General features: G+C 37.5%; 1 protein-coding gene across 2 annotated transcripts in view; it reads right to left on the reverse strand.

Moving 5' to 3' along the window:
• The window catches only part of S6kl (ribosomal protein S6 kinase like), a 49061-nt gene that overhangs the window by 12169 nt on the left and 15394 nt on the right, over positions 1–21498 (reverse strand). The gene's annotated exons all lie outside the window — the stretch shown is intronic.

Here is a 21498-nt window from a genome sequence, read left to right on the forward strand (position 1 = left end):
TAAGAGTTCGTTGGCTGGCTTTCGTCGGTGGGACCAGCCTGCGGGCCTCGAAAAGTCGTTAACAATGGTTACCACCGACGAGGGTCGTGGACTCCGGTGTCGAGGAGAGAAAAAAAATAAAGGAGGACGAGAAGGCGAAATCGAGTACGAAGGGGATCTCTCTCGAGCGCGAGAAATATGGCGTAAGGCTCACGAAAGGATAGGCTAGAGAGGATAACATCGGGGCAACCGAGCAAGGTGAAGGTCAAGGCTTTACGAAGCGTGGCGAACGCGCAAACAAAGCGGAACGACAAACCGCGCAAGAGATTCCCGATCAACAAAACATGTAAATCTTCATCGAAATCGAAAAGGAGATTATAAATCTTCTTACAGATTTACATCGAATCTTCCTTGATCTTGAAAATCGAGGGAAAGGGATATATAGATCGAGTTTTCGCTGACGTTGCGTGATTACGCGGCCGTTCGGTTCTCGCGGGATCGATTATAACGTACGTGCAGGGATATTGAATCGTTTAACGACGACGGGTCGACGCAGGAACAGGTCGGCGAACTTGGCGAACGCCAAGCAAAACCTCGAAGGTCGCGCGGAATCTTCGCCGTCCCTTGGCGACCGGTCGTCGCATCGCCTTCGGGAGGGTGACTCTTTTTCTTCTCGTTCATCCACCTTCTCCTCTATCGCGCGGTCCTTCTTCTTCCCCCTTCTATCTCCTCCCTTCCTCCGCCTGCTCTCATCGATGCACCGCTTACATGACTGCACCATCTTCTTCTTCTCCTGCGCCTCATCCTCTTCTTCTTCGATCTCCCTTCTTGTCCTTGCTTCCTCTGAGCACACCGCGACCGTATACGGGGATTTGCGTCGATACGGTTGCAGATCGTCGTATGGCGAAGAGAAGCTAAACCTGCTCATCCCGTGACTCTCTCTCTTTCTCTCTCTTCTTCTCTTTTCCACCCTTCTTGTTCCGTCCTCTAGTATCTCTCCGGTCTCCAGCTATTCCTCTCTCCGTCTCTTTTACTATCCTCCTAAGCCACCGGTTTCGAATCGACACCGAGTTCTCCTCTCCGGTCGTACTTTTAGAACGTACTCGCTCGTCGAGCTAATTGTGTTTTATGACTACACGACTGAACTATGTGTGTAACATTAGGATTTTCTTCTTTTTCAGGGAGAGGCGAGCGTATATCTGAGACATCACATCTGAATAATATTAAAGTTCCAATCCCGTGTATTTCTCTTTTATACATATTCTTCGCTACGGATGAAATAAAAAAATGACAAATGAATATGAGGGTCTTCGAAATAAATATGAGCCTTTGAAATTTCTCGAGTCGCTAAATAATAGGAAATTACCGTCACGCCATCAGACGTCAGGATCTTTGCTGATCATCGGCGAAACCTGAATCATTGATACTCGGAGCCTTCTATTATTTCTTTCGCACCGAGCGAATAGCAAGATAGGAGGAAAGTCGTCGAACGAAAGGAAGGAGTGGAAAATGAAGAGAACCACAGAGAGAGGAGGAATAAGGAAGGGAAACACGATGTGACACGTCGTCGCGATCTAATTTAATGGCTGGCGCCAGGTTTCTACCTAGGCACCATCCGTTAATCCTGATGCGCGTCTCGTTATTTCTACTCTCGTCTCTCCCTTTTTTCCATTGGGTCTTGTGTTTATTTAGCTCGACGACCGCCATCGATTCCCCATCACGATAGACACGCTAAACTCGTTTCGCGTCCTCCATCTCTCTCTTTTTTTCTATTACGATCGACATTCTTCGCGACTTTTGCGCATTCGATGTAAACTGCTTTCGAATCGCTGATAACGCGTCCTTCTTCGTGTAATCCGCTGAAATCAGCTCACCTCGTTCGACTGATATCCTTTTCCGGGCAATCAATGATGAAAATGTCATCCGCGAATTAGGTAAATGTGTCCCATCTCTTTCGCGAGATTCGAGAGAGAAATAATGCGTATCTTAATAGCATTTTGAGTTTTGATCAATGAGTATCGCGAATAAGTTGCGCCTGGCTACGTTGATAGATAGAGAACCTTTCTCTTTCATCTCATACGTATCCACTGTATAACGCTAACATCTCTCGACGATTCTTGATTTACTCGTTAAACGGCTTACGTATCACGCGTAACCGTTTTGCCGCACGTTCGTGTATTTTATCACGCAAATGTTAATTCGCTTGAAAAAGTCTCCCACATATACCAAAGGTAACGCCTTTAATTAGTGCCCACACGTGAGAAACGTCAGCGTGACGTGTCTTTCCCTTTCTGTTTAAATGCGCAATTAAATCTAGCAATCGCTATCCTAGAATCGTGCCTACAGACAATCTGACCGATGGAAAACGAGCCCGAGGTCGATATCGGCGTACAATTTAATTGCGAATCTCGAATTTACAAATGTAATAAGTCTTAATCCGCGAATGTCGCGCTTCGTCACAGAGAAACGAATGATAATTTTTCGAAAGGACACGAATCTATACCGTTAAAGATCGCGCCACGCTCCATTAAATCCCCTCGGCTTGGCCGATCGCCGCCGATTCCTCCTCCGTGAACTCTGTTGGCGGGATTATTTCTCTCTCGCATGGATCACGCGTTCCCGCACGCGCTCGGCCCGCATATGTTATACGCGGCTGTGCGTGTTCCCCATCATTTTCCGGAGTGATCGGTTTCTTGGCCGTTGTTTTGATCGCGATCTAAGTATAGACGTTGTGCGAGGGCAACGTGACATCGATGGCCTGGATTCGATCGGAAGAGATCGCGATCGACGGCGAGTCACGCGATATGCTAAAGTCCTTACAAACTTTGTAACGCTCATCGTCTCATTCTCAAAGGGATATTAGCCGTACATAAATTAAGCGTCCTATGTTCTCATAATTGTGCGTTGGAAGAAAAATGCTTTGTAAGGAAATAATAAAGTACCTATGATAAGACAGGAATTTTAAGTGCGTTTTTCTCGAAACAAAGTTTCAATGTCCTCGTTCTAATCTCACGCTTGCGTGTATTAATATTATTTTCTACGTTAATTTTTCGAGAGTCTCATGCGAAAAATAATGCCTTAAAGGTTGAAATAATTAGTCAAAATTCAGATAGGAGCGAATATTTCGCAAAAATTCGCATCAAGGATAACGCGATAAATAAATTGTACAATGGAAGAAACATTGTGCATTCGTTGTGTCCCGTCAGACGAGAAATGACAGGACGGCGCCGGTGTGACTTATCTTCGGCGTGATACGAGTAAAATAGCTCTTGCCGTTAATATTATTTCTTCAAACACGAATTCTCGTGAGATGTTGATGAAGGTCGTAAATTTTACTGGCCCACTTTACAACGACAGCGATGGGGGGATCGCCGATTCACGAATGGGATAATGATGCGATTTAGGCGAACACCGATGGCCATTTTTCGTCCACCGGGCGAGCCGAGGCACGATCGTTCACCTAACAGAAGAGGCACGATAACGAAAAAAAAAAGAGATAGAAAAAAAGACGGAAAAAGAGCAGATCGCCTAGCATCCGGGGAACGATAGTCTCGAAACTTCTTTCTCCCCCATGTCACTCCCTCTCGACACTCTCGGTATTCGTCGACGACGCGTTGAGTAACGCGGTGATAAAGGCGAGAGAACGCCGCGCGAATATCACGATAATCAGCCGAATAATGGATAATGATCGGGGCGGCTGCCTTTCGCGCCTCGTCTCCCTTCCCACCGATCCGGCCGACCATTATTCAATTGAATTCAATGCTACGCCGACTATTACGGAATTGACTTCGAGAACTTTCTTTCGGGCATCCGTCTCGCCGCACAGACGCTACTTCCGTCGGGAGACCCTACGAGAAACGACCTGTAAGCGAGCCCGGTTGTTGCGTAAAAGCGCAGGGTAGTTTCGAGGAGGACTGAGGAATTTTATAGGGACTTTGAAATTTAGAGTATCCATATATTTTCAGAAGATAGATTTTCGCCGCTACTTATTAAAGATGCACGTTTATTTGAAACATCTCGTCCTTATCATTTCCAAAAGTCGTTTATTCAGCTTGTTATATCTGTACTTTACAAACAATCTCGTTATCAATGAATCTCCCCCGATAATGGGCTCCTCGCGTGTCTCCTCTCCCTAGTAGGAACTTTATTATTGCTCGGGTAGACTCCGAATCGACGCTTCGATTCGCCACATACCTGGCCCCCGACGACGATAAAGGAGCACCAGACGGAAACTCGCGCCGGTGAATTTATCGTTGCAGCACCAGGCAAAGGCATCGTTAATTCTCAGTAGCGTAGTCGCGTCACGTAGCGTCGGGTACACGAAGAGCAGAAGGCGGCACGGCATGGCCGAACCCCTGCCGGTATTTCCTTTTTTTTCTCTCTCTCCTCTCTTCCCTCTTCCGATTGTGCGCAGTGCTAAGCTCAAGCTGACTACTGACATTGAGATCGTCGAGAGAGAAAGACGTCTACTGTACTTCGCACTTCGCACTCGGACTGCTAATACGGGCTCCCGAGACTTCCTATGTCGCAGAGGCAGCGACCAAGAAGTCGTTCAACAAACTTGGAAACTTCGCGACGTTCGAGGGAAAAGTGTGCGAATTCGAAGATGATAGAACGAGCGAGTGATCGAGAGAAATACCAGACGAATCTAGATCGTGACACGGATAAAATTTGTCGAAGTTATAATATAAATAGAAATCAATTTTTTATAGACAGAGTATGATGCATTAAAAATATTTTTTTTGCATATTATATATTACAGCCTACAATTTTCGTAATGTAAAAAAGAGTAAAAATACATTCTCTATGTTTATATAGTGCTTTGATCTGTCAAATTTAATTTATACTTTGTTAAAATCATAGTGCAATTTTTAACCCAGGCCTAAGATATTCAATGCACTGCTATTTAATTAAAATGAATTTTCTCGGAGCAAACAGGTCTTGTTGTACTGAACGACCAGATTAAAATGTACACGCCACGTATGATAATGACACGGAGATTTTAAGTTAGATATCTTCAACCGGTTAATCCAACTCATTCATCAGTTTATCGGGTAGTCTAATAGCAATGTATTTCACGATATTAATTATGTGTCTTAATTGATCTAATAACAAAACGCAGTTTCAACGAGGAGACTTGTTATCTAAGCCTTGAACTTTTCAAATAAACATCGCAAAAGAAAAATATAAAAAAAAAATGTTGCGTAATAAATACTTATGATGCACGATTATATTTTCTATCGTCAATCTTTCGTGTCCTTGTCTTGATCGAGCAATGGTCTTTCAACTTGCATCACTCGTAATTAAACATGAAGTCACGTGTCTCGTGTCTCTTACTGGTATGCGAAAATATCACGAAATGTCGCGAAAATGTCAAAATCAAATCATCAGAGAAGTAGGATTAATAATATTAATTAATACTAATTAATTTTAATCATAGGTTAAATTTTATTTTTAATTAAAAACGTAAATTAAAAACGTTTACGCGAATGCACATTTGGGCCATTAAAATAAATCAGATAAAATATTTTGTTGATCCTATCAGATAGACATCTAAATAATTGTAAAAAAAATGATAAAAAATCAATTGTTTTCTTTTTTATAACAGAAAAATATAAAGCAGACATTTATTAAAGATGTCTCGTCTAGATTCATATCAGCATGCTAATTTTGGTGATATCTATGAATTCTATATTGTACATGCAACTTTAAATTCACAAAAAAAAAAAAAAAAAAATAACGTAGAATTATTAAACGTAAATTGCTCGTGTAAAGAAAGTATTAAGTGCTTTTGGATTTCAATTAAACGATAAGGCAAAGATAAAATTAACAAATCATTTCGAAGCCGTGATTAAGATCAAATTACATGACGTATCGCGTTTGACATGTACGTAATAGTCCAACGTTATGATATTCCAATTAAAATATCCACGAAAATTATTATAAGCAACTCGGTAAAGCTCGAAAAATTCGGGTGATAAAAAACAATAAAAATAAAATTATTTATGACCGAGACGGACCTAGGATCGTATTTACAGTTACCTGGGGAATAACGGGAAAGGAAAGAAAGATGGAGAGAAATTTTACTATTTCTTCTACGCAGTTGTTCTCCGATAGAGTTCGATCTAACAAGCCCGATATTTATGCATCCCCGATCGACACTTTCCTAGACTCGAATTAACGCCAATTTTGTTTGCACCAGGTATCTTAATCAATCGCGCTCTAAGCACTCCTTACGCAGTGCGAACGTAATTAGTGCGCTTCTCCTAATTGACAACGTTCAAGGTTGAACTAAACCGGCAGTGGCTTCTTCCTCATACTCATACTTAGACAGTGAATAATCTTAAAGCGTGAGCAGCATGAAAAGAGTGAAATTAAAAAAAGAAACGTATATGTATGCGCAAACATAAATGCATAATACACTTTCGCCGGAATCGATCCAATTAACGCTCATAAAGTACGAAATGAGTCTTAGGAAAGATAGAACGATTGCTTCACATACATACATAAGTGCGTAATATGTAAAGTTGATTAGCGCGTCTATACTCTGTTAATGCAATTGATTTTTTTTTATTATTCTTCTCACAGCGTTAACTAATATCGGCGCCAAACGCCATGCTTATTTCGTAATTATCATATTACTGCGTATTTAAACCCGTTCTCTTACACATACACTAATGCATATACCGCGGTCTAATGACTAAGCTGTTCGTGATACACACGCCAGTATGTATTTATGTATGACATTGATTTCAGAATGCATTAGGTGTAAAAACAACAAGATGGACTTTTTATCGTCGAGATCTCTCTCATCGTTGATGCTTCATCTTACCAACCGTTCCAACTAAGTAAATGCAAATTAATCCTCATTAGCTGTCATAAAACATTATTTTTGACAGATTAATTATTTTTTTACCTCGTTTTTCTATTCGAATACATTTAATGCGTTATTAGCATATTATTATTTATTTCGTTCAGGAATTATGATAAATAGTTATATAGATATGAGTGAATGTGTAAATATATGAGGAATCGCGCTTCTTTTTTGCTTATCAGGAAGATACGCAGCTTTAAGCAACTGATATGTAAATTTTATATTCGCGCGTTTTATATTGAAACTATCTCTAAAACTTATAAATTCAAAAAAGTGCAATGGATTCCATTCACGATCAGGATTCCGCTTATCGTCAGCAGTGCGCGTCCATTGACAAAGTCACGAAGCGACATCGCGCTCGGAATATCGCATCGGGTCCGATGAATATCGCGGAAACTCAGACTAACCAGGAAGAATACTGACGTCTCTCTAACATGCTCTTACGACATCGAAGCGGCTAATCCAAAATAAATTTCTATTAAACTCTCCATTGATTAAAATACAAAAAGGTTAAAAATTGCATTATGATTTTGATAAAGTATAAATTAAATTTGACAGATCAAAGCACTATTTTTTTATTATTGTCTTTGTTTAAAAACCTTTTTTATTTTTCTTTATAAATTTAATATTGTTTTAAATTCTATATTGTCATCGTAATCAAATATTCTGCTGTCGACATTTAAAACTCATATAAAAATATTTGACGTCAAATTGACATGACGGTGACATTAGGTATATGACGATTAAAGGAAAAAGTTAATATTAATCAATTCTTTTCGAACAAAAAAATTTTTTTAATTTTAAAAATTATTTAATTATATATGCTTTGTTATATACAAATATGAGCCGGAATACGAGATGCGAAGAAAGCATAGTCACACATTGTGATGACCCCATGGAGAGTAATAATCCTTGAGCAAGGGATGAATCACTTCCCTCTTCGTTCTCGAGAGAGATAAAGATGAATTAAACATCTCTATTCAAATATACATATTCGCGTTAATCGACGATACTTATGCGCTGAAGAGCGTGGACCTTCATCCGAAATAACCAAAAGAAATATATCTGCACTCGAAGCAATATAAACGGCCATGTTGGCTATTGTCGAGGTCGCAAATTAATATGGAATTTGCCTTTATTTACCTAATATGGCATTGGTATTCGGTAAGCCATTTTTATATGCGGAAACGCGGAAGAAAGGCAAACAATCTACGAAGCAAAATCAAAATAATGTCTTTTCTTATCCACATTTAATTATAAATAAAAATATTATTTTATGAACGTGTTTAGATTTTTATTTTATTAATTTATAAACGTATAGATATAGTATTGATGAGATGAGCTCTTCGATTACATTGAATTTCACGATTTACGACGTATCTTTGATTCTAGAAAGCTTTTTAATCCGCAGTTATGCGAGGAATCGTTACATGAATCGCGTGTTGCAAATTATTCTAACAAACAGAGTTCTATAGTGTGATTTAACGGACACGGACAATCTCTGTACCCTATCATGCGCGCTGTTGCCTTCGATCCAAGTGGACTCCAAGGCCTGTTATTTGATCTGACCCTAATAGATACTCTTGTTTGTCTCTCGAAAGATAAAAGGAACCTTTTGTGAGTACTCCTTGTTGAGAGACCCTTTCAAAGAACTCTGACTTAAGGGCGATTGTAAAGTAACACGCACGTTTCCTAAAGGGCTTACGGCCGTTAGCCAGTGGAATATTACTGGGGACCATCGAGACGCAGCGGGAATTTTCCACTAGTTAAAAAGAATTTCTTAGAAGAGCGACATGATAGATAAGAGAGTCTTAAATTTGGAACTTCAGAAAGAGTAATAATCGATTTATCTGGACAATATAATCAATATATCTCTGATATATTTGGTTGTCAAAGAATTAAACAATGTGTTAAAAATATAAGATTATGCTGAATATTTCGAAATACGAAAACCATTGAAATCATACTCCTTCAACAATTTCGAATTAATTTTATTTTTCAAATTTCTCTCAAGATTTTTAATTGTGAAAATTATGTATCCAAGCCTAAGGCATCTCTTGCCAAGGATATTAATTAAAATAAATTAAATTATGTTTCGACATAAAACACAATCTAGCAGATACATTAATTAATTCAACATTATTATTATAACATATGTAAACATTATTTAGTTACACGCCTGATTAATACCAAGTCATTGAACATTAGATCGTACTACACGCTACATGAATATAAGTTTGAAGTTTTCTCATTGTCAATTAATTATCAACCTTTAACTAAGAAAGGCTTAAGTAAAGGTCGAAATTCCGTGGTATCTACGGAGAGAGACATAAATACTATGATTAATATACTGCAAGTGTTTTCTAACATATATACTTAACAGCTGCTATTAGCCTTCTATCAAATTAAATTTCTTTCTTTTTTGTTCCCTTTTTCTCTTTATTTTCCCTTTTTTTTACTTTCTTTTTAAGACGACCAATGTACTGCATCGGTCACTCGTTAGCTACGTCATTGAATCGACGTGACCCTGAATGCAAACACGCTAGTCAAGTTCGCGGTCACTTCACATTTCGTGATCGCGCAAAAGAATGACGTGGATTACATCACCGATCGTCAAATGCAAATCGAATGTCCTCAACGAGAGGCGACGACGCAAACGATCGGATTCGTTGAGGTGGATCGGATGAATCGGGTGAAGTACCCGATTAATTGAAAGAGAGAGATATGTAAGGAACCGATTTGTGCACATGCATACGCCTTCAATCAGCATACACGTATTGTAATTTATTGACGCGAAGTATGAATGAGCATATCGAGAACTCATCGTCGCGCGCTCGTACTTTATCTCATATGTGACACGCATAAAGATCAGTTCTATCGATCATTTTTATTTTTGCCCGAAAACTCTCGTACTTTTATATCTTCAGAGTAATAATTTAAGATATTCCTTCCGACAAATTACAAATTTATAAAATAATTCGTATCCACAAAATAAGTAGGAAAGGAAAAAAGAATTACTAACAATAAGTTAGGTTTATTTAAAACGCACTAGCAATGCAACTGGGTCTACTCTAACTCCAATCTCGCTTTATGATGACATAGAAAGCTAATGTGTTGTGCCAGAACAGCTTGTTATCGCACATGAATTTTTTCCCCGATTCTTTCTAAGTATGTAGCGTAATTCATCGCGCCGCAACTAGCAACGCGTACAAATCGATTCATTTGTCAACCAGTTTCGCTAAGGTCGTGCACTATATAACGAGATCATTCTCTAGCCTCTAGCCGATAAGAGACCGCCGTACCGGGTACGGGTTTGCATCGAGATGCATAACAGAAACGCCTTCCCTCGCGATCGACGAAACCTGTCTTCCTCTCCCATCGTCGTGGATTAAAGGCGAATCTACACGGTTCGCTCTCGATCGTCCCGAACAAATCGTCGCAAGTAGTACAAGCAACAAACGAAATCACGATTTATAATACAATCTGATTGATGCAAATAACGATAGCTGATTAAAATTCTTTATAAAATATAATAATTCAATTAATTATTTAACATATAAAGCCTGCGAATTTTTTCCTTCCAGAAGCTTATTGCGATTCTAAATTGGATACGCAAATAACTGTCGCTCGCAGCAAAGCCTGTTATTAGCGTGTACATCTAATGTGTACGAGACCTTATAGCGCGAATCCCGCCCATCGTGTGCAACATAGGTATACACCTGTGTCAGCATGCAAATGCAACTATATTCGCGGGGGACCGGTTCGTAAAGGTCGAGCATTATACCGAGGTCGTTTTCTCCATGAGTGAAGATCGATGATACCTGACTTGTTCAATTCGCATGGCCTATTTGCGCGATGACGCTCAATGAATAATTACATTGTAAGCATATTTTATGAAAATTATATATTTAACGTAGAAAAGTTCTGTTTAAAATTTATGCTTATTTAACTTCAATTGCATCAACTATTAACGACGAATTCTTTTAGTAAAAAAAAAATCAGATTTTCAATATTAAAATACCTATAATTAAGTTTTCATTAAATAAGTATATTATTCATATTATAATTGATTTATCTTTGAGGATTAAAAATAATTCAAAATAATTCGAAATAAGAAAATATGTTACGTATTGAAAGCGAGCTTTACTGCAACGAGAATTAATACCAATTAATTTTGATGTAAAATGCTAGCATAAAAAAAAATAAATTATTAAGATATTATTTATAGGAGAATTTACGTAACGACTATATAAAATTTGATTCATGTAATGTTTTTTTCTCTATTATTAGCCTTTATTGAGGAAATAGAAGAAAACCACACGCGCTCGAGGAGATTGGTATACGATGTAATAGTCGATACATATCATTATTTATATTGCAGGAATCAAAATTTGCGTTGTAGTTTCAAGAATTTGATGTTATCGGAGGAATTATGAGAATCTTATATTCTGAGAAATATAAAGTATAATTAATTGCTACAATCGTCAGAATATGCAGAGAATTAAAAATCTATCACGCTTAATCCAAGTACGGAATCTTTAATAAACTTTGTCTTTTTTTTATGATTTAAGTTTTAAGTTGTCATAGTTTGCATCTTACAAATATCTTTCAAAGATCAAAGCATCTTTCATTAAAATGAAATTATAACTAGAATCGAATAAAAAGAAATACTAATAAAAAAAAATTATATCTATCCTTGAGTCAACAATTTGTTTGAGATAAAGAAACATAATAAGGGATGAGAAATTTCCTGAATCTCGACGCAGTTGCATAGAGATGCATCGCGCGCGAAGCGCTGAGGAGTGCAACTCTGAAGAGACGAGAGATGATCGGAGCCAAGGAGAGAAGAAGAAGACGGGGCAGAGAGAAAGGGGAAGGAAGGCGAGAAAAAGTCGCGGACGTTAAACCGCCCGCTCGTTCTCCACCAGCTCTTAGGGTAAAAAGATAACAGAAGAGAGGTAGAAGAGAGAATAGGTGAGGGAGAGTAGAGGATGAGTCGCGCGATGAAGGAAGACGATTGGAGAGAAGGACGTAGTGAGGCTGTGCATGCAGGAAAGGATGACGATGTAGTCGAGAGAAGATGCAGCCGCAGAAAGAGAGAGAAGACGAGCGAGGGGGAAATCGGAGAAAGAAGGAGCCGTCGTGCCAGGCCTGTTCTTTCGAGGTCGCACGTACGTCCGTATAATACGTGTATAATACTCGTAATACGTGTAATACGGATAATACCTGTAATACCTGTGTAACGCATTATACATCAGCGTGCACGACCGGCCGGCGGCGGCAGGTGACGACGACCGATCGTACCTTCGCGTCCTTGCGGCTCCCCGCGACTTCCCGAAGAGAGGAGAATCTCTGGGGTCGGCGGGTCAGTAAGATTAAACGAGCGAAATGAGGTGCCATTGACGAAAATCGCACCTCATATGTATGTTTTATCGTAAGAAGACAGACTGCAATGTCCGCAGATAGTCAAGCCAAAATGATAGTCCATAGTAGTAGTCAGAAATGTCATCTTTTTTAATTTGAAGAAATACAAATATTCCAAAATTTTAATTATAGTTTTAATTATAATATCATAAATTAATAATTCTAATGTCATAATTAAATTATTAATTTTAGTGTCATAAATTTATAAATTAGACAAGGTTTAGGAGAAGATTAAACAAACAATCTTCTCAAAGACGGATAAAAATCATAATTTCTGCGATGTGCAGTTATTCAAATTGCCGAAACTATCCTTGGTGCAGATTTTTTTAATGATGATAATCAATGCCGTGTATAGAGAGATAAAATTATAGAGATAGTCACGAAGAGATAAGAGAAAAAAAGATCGAAGGATGACGACGCTATTCAGAATCATCATTTTGTATGCATCATACGCGCTCATTAGTGCGTGCAGGCACCTGTCTAACAATGAAAGACAATCATCAGCGATCGATGAACGGGGTTACTTTGATTATCGACGATAGTCTTTGAGAGTTCACAATCGCGTCCTTCCGAGACATAGAAAATCTTGCCGCCTTGTACACGCGGCCGCAATAATTATCGCAATTACTTTCGCAAAGCCGCTCTGTTAATTGCTGAATAAATTCCGCGAAACAAATTCTGCAAAATGCGAGTCTACATCTAATTTCATCGCCCCTAAATCACAGATCGCCGATCGTGAATCCCGCGTATAACTTACGCACACACGTAGTGTGCCTGCATCGATGAAGCATATAATGACGTGAATGAGGAGAATGCATCGGAATAGATAAAGAAAAAGAGAAGGAGAAGAGAGACCATAGAAGGGAGGCGAAAGAAGGTGGAGGTTTGAAGAGAGGAAAGGGCGGAGGAGGACGGGAGGCCCGCGAGCGAGACATGGATATATCATACGGTTAAGGCTAAGTTAGGATGAGGATAGCGGCGATTATCTTAACGATCCCCTGCAGCAAAACCTGAACGGCAACCCGTCCCGGCCCCGTCCGCCGTCTTTCGTCGTAGTATATATACCGGGGTTAATGCCGTTGCTGTTGCTGCCGCTTGACTGCAGCAACGACGTCGTTGCTGCTGCAAAAGGAACACGACGAAATCGTTCAGCGAAGAGGAGGGAGAGGATAGAAGAGCCAGCTGAAAATAGCTGTAGCCGCTGGGGCAGAAGCATCGCGAGAGCTCATCAGTTCAGAGATCCTTCTTCTCTTGCCGCCTTCCTCTTCCCTTCTTTCCTTACATAGTAGGACGCGACTCTCTCAAGAGAGATTATCATCCGCGAATACGCGATATCTATTCGTTCGACGAGCGAGAGAATAAAATCTCAGATTTAAAAATGACATTTATTGTCCACATAATAGATGATCAATTTTTTCCATATCTTTCGCATGTTTGAATTATTAGTCAATTTTCAGATTTTTATAGTCTTGATCTCAACTCCCATCTATTAATCTCCAAATATATTCAGATGATAACAATCCGACAGTTCGAATTTTTAATGAAGTGATGATAAAACGTATATATATTCTTTAAGTTGTAGAGATAGAACGGAACAAAGGCAATCCCCGAGATATTAGCGGTAGCTTTTTTTTCATCGGTCCACATCCTCTCGCAACGAAGTGTCATGCGAGGATGGAAAAGGTCCGGAGATGAAAAAAAAAAGTGAAAGAAAGAGACAGTGAGGAATCGCGCGACGCGATGTACGCGTCAAATGAAAGAACAATTACACCTGCAAGCGGGGAGGATGAGAAGAGACGGACCTTGGGCTCCTTGCGAGATAATGATAATGTTACACGACGATCCGCGCCGTAATGCCGTGTAATGTCTGCAGCACGATGTACATTACGAGACCATTTACCGTGAGGTCTGGTCTCTAAGAGCGAGACCGCCACGATTTGCGGGGATTGACTACTCTCGTGTCGCTTCCTCTCGCCACGGTCGATTCGCAAAATTAGAAAACCCGTAGCTATTCCTGGATAATGGGATCGCGCGCGCGTGAAAAGGAGAAAAAAAAGGAAGCTTGGACTCCGTCGCTCGCGCACGATTTGTGGGTCAGGGAGGCACAAGAGGAGGCGAAGGAGGAAGAGAAGGCGACAAAAGGAGCAGGCAGACTCGTCGCCATCGGCAGGACGCGGCAGGACCGCTGTAATCTGGGTTGCCACGCATCGTCATTATTTTGTAATCATCGGAAAATCTGTACTTCACCGATAGATTTTGCCGCAAAGGTGTTCTAACACCTATCATCGTTATATTATTTAATTGAAGATAATTTAAAAAATTTATTTAGTAAAATTTTGAATCTTATATTATAAATAATTTTCTACCTCTTCATTATTGACGTTTACATTTTCGCAAACCTATATAAACCTCAGCTAATTATTATTAATTAAAAAAAAAAATTGGTCTCTCTCTTGAAGAAAAAATTTATATTTCTCATTACTTGGACTTATTATTTAATCGATTACGAAACCTTTTATGGGAAACACGATGCATCGAACAGAAATATAAATTTTATGATCCGGGAGGAATTCGAGAAGCTACTTAATTGTATCGTTAATTAACGAAAAAGCGAACGATGACGACAGGCAAGTGGACCAGCTGCAATCCTGATCGCCTCCCATGAAAACCGGATTCGGTTTTGGGATAAAATTAGAAGTCAAGTAGTCAAGGTCGGCCGGGTCTGCCTAAACTGCCTTCTTCTCGCTCGCTTCTTCATCTTCTACCTCCACTTCTTCATCCTTCCTCCCCGAATTCTTTTCTACATCGTGCGACCTGAATCTTCGGTTGCTATAGCAACCGATATCACTCGTATACCCTGCCCTTTGATAAAAACGACACAGCAATATCGGAAGTAGCTAAATTTAAATATTCGCTTTTAATGACATCCCTTACTCAATAACTCTGTATCGCTCGCGAAGGAAAAGCGCGATATCATGCGAAGATGCGCTCGCAGGTTTACTTCGCGTAAATAATGCAGCGCGAAGAAGGATCGTTCGCGAAACCACTCTCACGCAGTTGCACAAGAGAATCCTCGGGGAACCAGCCGTCGAAAACACCTTTTTAGATTTTTTTTCATCTCCACGCGACGGAAAAAAAAAAATATATATATATACGCTTGCGGAGAAGTGCGAGCTAATATACTGCTCGGGCATATGACGCGCGATGCAATAGACAGGTTTTCTCGCAACTCGACGTCTCTCAATCTTTGACGACTTTGTAGTTTCATATTTTAGACTCTTAGACTTCTCGCGCGAAGAACAGGAAAATCGACTCCTCGCGACGTTTTTCTTCATAAATAAACAAAATGTGCAACGGGATGCGAATTCCCCTATTGCGAAGAAATCGCCGGTCATCGAGATGCGTATTTGACAAAACCAGATATAAATCGGCAACCGTATTGTGTGCGTTGAACGAAACGAAGGATTCAACGATAGCCTCGCTTTTAATGATCTAGCGGCGATCGGTCAATCGGTGATTCACTGCGATTAAATAAGAATCACCGGTCGTTAATCGGACATGCGTGATTGTTAAAGGTAAATGAAGAAAAACGTACGTCTGTATCGTCTCGCGAAGATATAACAATGATTGTCTACTGACGTATACAAGATATCGCACATAGTGCATGATCTTAAAATAAGTCATTCAAGTGTATGTACGTGTGATATCAATCGATTGGCGATTATGGAAAAGAATTCTCCAATCGGTCGTTCGTCGAAAATTATTTTCGCACAAAAGTCTTATGAGAAGAATTCGCAATATAAGCAACAATATATTAATTAAAGACAGGAAAATGCTTTGATAATAATTAATATAATAGAACAGAATAGCTAATTGATGTCTCAAGGATTTGAAAACCTCACAATTTGTCGCATACTTTAAAAATTTGATTTACGAATACGTGCACGTTCGTATATGGATATGGATAGGTTTGCGACATTCTTAGATTAAGCGTGATCGGAATGTCGTTACGGAATACTGTTAATATGTGTATCATGTTCTATGCGCATCGGTATTATGACGAAATATGTGTAATTGTTATAGATCATTCACGGTCAATAACAGTGACAGGTGCGACCATTTTATATGATACCAAATATACGTCACCTGATGACAATTTAACAGTGTCCTCGGCGCACCTCGTGCCAAGATACTGCTAAAAGTCTCATTGACAATTCGTGAGTCATCATCATCGACGAGCTGATTTTATTCAACCGAGTCAATTACCGCTCTTGTAACTGGATCGGGAAAAACATCTGCGGTCGATAAAAAAAAAGCGCTGTTCGCGAATTTTTCATTCGAGAAAAGAAACGTTACGCAACGTGATGTAAAACAATATAATAGGGGATAATGAAATCGTTGCGGTTATCGAAAGTTAAATACGCGGCATCATTATCCCGCGAAATAATTATTTCTGCAGGATATCGCGGACGTATGTATACATCGCGCTTATTTTTATTATACGTGGCAATAAAATCCCGACTCTCTATGTACGTACATACACGCACATCAACGAAGCGTCCTTGATGCACGTGCGAACTGTGAAAAATCGCGTCTGTGCTAATCAGCATCAACGACTAGGGATAAGCGGGCAACAACAGGACGCAAGAGCAAAGTGGCGTGGCAAATCGATCTAAAACGGGAATTTCGCGTGTCTCCGAGTTTCAGGTTTTTTTCGTTTCAGTATGTGACAAATTCTTGCGAAATATATCGCGAATGTTCTTTTGTTTTATTGAAAAAACAACAAGTTCTTGTTTTTAAAATTTAAGAAAAAGAAATTATTTATACGCATGCATGGAAATATTATGACACTCGAAGGTTTTTCAGACCTTTAAAGAAAGCTTCAATAATTTTGTATAATTCTAACTGCCATTCTCTTCCTTATATCCTTGTCCCGATTCGATAATTTAAATAGAATATTTGTTTTCAGCCTTGCGGTTCGCGGGAATCATCGACGTTGTCCTTCAGATATATACGCTTGTGTGAAGATATTTTCCGGAATTAACACATAAAACTTGCGCGAGAATCTCTATACGTGACATGTACGGCCGGACGTTATTCGTAATTAGTGCTGTTAAAGAGACAACGTGAAGAAGCGGTGCTCATAAAAACTAAAATAAAAACGTCGTACACTTTTTCTCGGAGAAGCACAATTATGTGTAGCAATTAGCGGTAATTATGTCACAAAATCGAATCATACTGGGACTCCCGTAGGCCTATCTATTCGTACGATCTTTTTCATGCAATCTGTAACGAATAAAATTAGTATATTTCACAGACGCGTATTTTTTTTTTTTTTTTTCAACGTTATGTTGCAAAATAACATACCTAAGTAAAATATATATAAAATCCCCTATAAAGTGTTCTTCTAAATTTAGAATTGATTTCTTTTTAGCAAGAATTTAGATGTTAATTTTTAATTTTTCTAATGCTCAAGTTTTAAGAAACCTAGGAGAAATTCTCGCTTTTTATAAACGTTAGATACAATTGCATACAAACGTATGGAGAATCTGCCTTTTTGCAAACGGCAACTTTAATAAACGCGCATTATTCTAACGGTCTGTAACGGTTAGGAATCGTTGGTTATAAAATAACCGCCGCCGCCTAAGCAATAATTAAGAATCCAGGAAGAGAGCATGATATTACAAAACGATTCGTCAAAAAGAGCATCGAGAATGTCACGCGTCTATTCGTGGATTTAAATTTTTCTATGGCTAACAATAGCAAAGTCAGATATTCTAAATTCTTCAAGAGTAATAAATTGATAAAACTATGTTTTAATGAACAAAAAAAAATTTTTCTCTCTCTTTCTCTCTGGAGGAATATAAATCGCATAATTTAGTTTAAAAAAGTAGTTTTAATTTTTTTACAAAAACAATATGACAAATTCAATTTATTTTATGGCCTGTCCCAATGATTTAAAGTTTACCAAAGTTTTACGATGTGAAGTCGAGATAGCGAACAAGCGAGGTCATCGATCTCGACTCGGATAAGCTACATATAACACCATCAAGATAAAAATCATGAATTATTCACGATTTTAATCTTGCGTTAATTATTCACACATCGACCGCGAAAACGCTAGCATAATAATAACGGCTCTTCCAGTTTAGGCGCAAAAGTGTTTTAGTAATAGAGGAAAATTATCGAGAGTATATTACTTTAATCAAAGGGGAATAAATATTAAAAGCTGTACAAACTATAAATGGAAAAAAATATAGCGTGTATTTATATCGTAAAAAGATTTTAGACCGAATGACAAGATAAAATAAATTTCTGTTTCCGAAATATATGATTTAAATTTAAACAACCGTCATATAAATCATGATTGCATGCGTCGTGTGACCTTAATAAATTTAGATTTAAGAATAAATTAAAAATATTAATTACTACATCGAGATTATTAGGATCATGTCATCGATCTTGATAAGTCATCTTTAATTTCAAATTCGAAGAAAGCTCGAGTGGAGAAAGAATTAAATGTTTAAAAATATGTATTATATTGTATATAACAAATATAGTTATCTTTTTTAAATATATTATTTCCGGAAAATATATGAATAAAGAATCTTTGTCCAATAGAGTCAATTAATTCAAGTGTTCATAATGATACTTAATTACTTCATACTAGTCAATTAGCTATTTATATCTTAAAATTTTTCTTGATGATAATCTATAAAATTTATTTTTTTAACATAAACACGCACATGACACGATACTATATGATCTACCGCGATTTAAAATATCCAAGTACTTACTATTGCAAATATTACTTGACTTTATTAAATAAAATGTAACACATGTACAATTATTTAATATTAATCGAATGGGTGTAAATCTTGTGATAATATCCTATATTTTTTAATATCCGATAATTTTTAATAGAAATTGCATCTATTTACATCTTGGTTCTAATAATTATTGTTCAATTATAAATTGAGACATTTCAACGAAACGATGAGTAATTTTTAATGGAAAATTGCTGTGTTAAGACAGAACAATATGTAAACTTGGTTTACATAATAGTGTCTATATGTATATGTGCGCATATATACTGGCGCGTGTATCACATGCGTGCACGATTCATCGAGCGTTCCTCGATGAGTCATAGCAATAAAATAAAACAATTTACCTGGCGGCTCACGATTTATCGAATTCGCAATATATTCATGATGCGTAAAATAATGCAGTGTCTAATGGAAATTCTAATGGATAAAAAAGAGTAAGAAAAATTCTCTTTATTTTATAAGTAACTATCGCAGAGAAAGCCATGTTTATTTCTCTCCTTTATCCAAATATTTAGTCAAAGATTTAAGTTTCTCATATTGCATTTCTGATAAATGCAATTCAATGCTTTTAAAAAATTCTAATTTTTGTATCTTTATATTTCTTCCTTTATTTATATAGAAAGATATAATGTATGTAAGTGTCAATTAATGTCAAAAAATATTTTTTTTTTTTTGAGGAAAACTTTTTATTATTATGCGATACTTTTTCGGTGGCGAAAGTTAAAAAGATCTCTTTCTCCTTAGGAATTGAAAACAAAATAGCTATTGCTCACGCAACTTTCGGTCATTTAGGCATGTCGGGCACGTGCAAGGTTCATTTACGTTCATTAAAAGAAGCGCTTTTGCCGCGAATGAGAGAAAGACACGTATATAAGTACTCATGATACGAATTTTGTCATACGAAAAAGATCTGTCCTCAAGCCAAGAGGAAAAGGTCACATTGCTGATAATTCATATTTAAAAGTTGGAAGGACGACAATTTGATCACTTAGACCTCTCTTAAATTTACCGAAGAATAATGGACAAAAAATGGCAGAACTTTTAAGAATGTGATGCAGAGGACATATATTTATAAAATATACTTTGCATTTAATTATTATCTTAAATTCATTAAATATCTCAATCCCTTTTTTTATTATTTTTTTTGAAAATCAGTTATTCACTGAAAATTCATAAAAGATAATGTCGATTGGTCCCTTTAAACGTATTGAAGGTCTATCACAGTCTGTATAGTCCTACCATTGCGCTTCCGCTCGATATGTTGAATGGTCCCAAATGAATGCTTTTAAAACACAAACGCGACACGTCACGCCGGCATGCAAAGTTTGCGGGTGCGTCCTCAACTACGATTAATTGGGCAAATAAGAACGACCGCACATATCGTTTGATAGAAAATACATTAATTTGTTTTAAAACTAATAAATTGTTGCACATAACAAATTGACAAGAAAATTTTACCGCTAATTTCAGTTGTAATAAAATTATATCTGCAAATTTCTCTGAGAACATATTTTAATGTTGAGAACACATTATGATTTCTCCATAAAAAGAATTTTTAGCATTTCCATAAAATAATAATAAAAAAATTAATTTATATATTAGTCAGACTGATCATGAATTTTTGCAATGACATCGTGTATGTTATAATGTGACTAATAATGAAGTGTTAAATATAAAAATACAAATGTATGAGGGAGATAAGTTGAACAATGAGATGTATTTTAGAAATCTTACATTAAGTTCTACTAATATTTAATGATATTCACACACAATTGAACTCGCAAAATATATAGAATGTAGGAGTTTTAAAATTTCTTAATTTTTCTTCGTTATCTCTTATTTTTCTTCTGAACTTTTTGAGTTGTTTTGAATATCTAATTTTAATCGTGAAACTTATCTACGGTTCACAAGAGTTATCTCATATTATATAAAAGCAATTTTACGATTTTAGTAAAGAGATCCTAGTAATTGGTTTAGTAGACCGAAATCGACTTCGCTAGAGTATAATATAGAATGTCTTATATACGACACAGAATTTATTTCTTTAGTTACGAGTCACAGATTATTTATCAGGCCTATCAGATTATTTATCATATATCATCTAGATTAATTATTATTAATTATTATTTTTATATTTGAATCAACATGACATACAATGATTAAAGAATAAAATAAAGGAAGCTTTAGTCGATCCTTTATTGCAAAGTTTCCTAAACTAAAGTTAGCTAAACGTACCATACACGGTGTTCGCAATTAAAGAGTTAAGTTCATTCAAGGCGTTATCCCACTAGGTCAGCAACACAAGCCACGTTACTAATTCATTCTCGAACTCGGAAAGCTTTTCAGGACCGGGTCCTGATCAACGAGACGATCGAGTGTACATGTCGTGGAACG

This window comes from Prenolepis imparis, unplaced genomic scaffold (assembly GCF_030444845.1).
Source record: "Prenolepis imparis isolate NDT839.2.m4 unplaced genomic scaffold, iyPreImpa1.0 SCAF_7, whole genome shotgun sequence".
Classification (NCBI taxonomy): domain Eukaryota; kingdom Metazoa; phylum Arthropoda; class Insecta; order Hymenoptera; family Formicidae; genus Prenolepis; species Prenolepis imparis.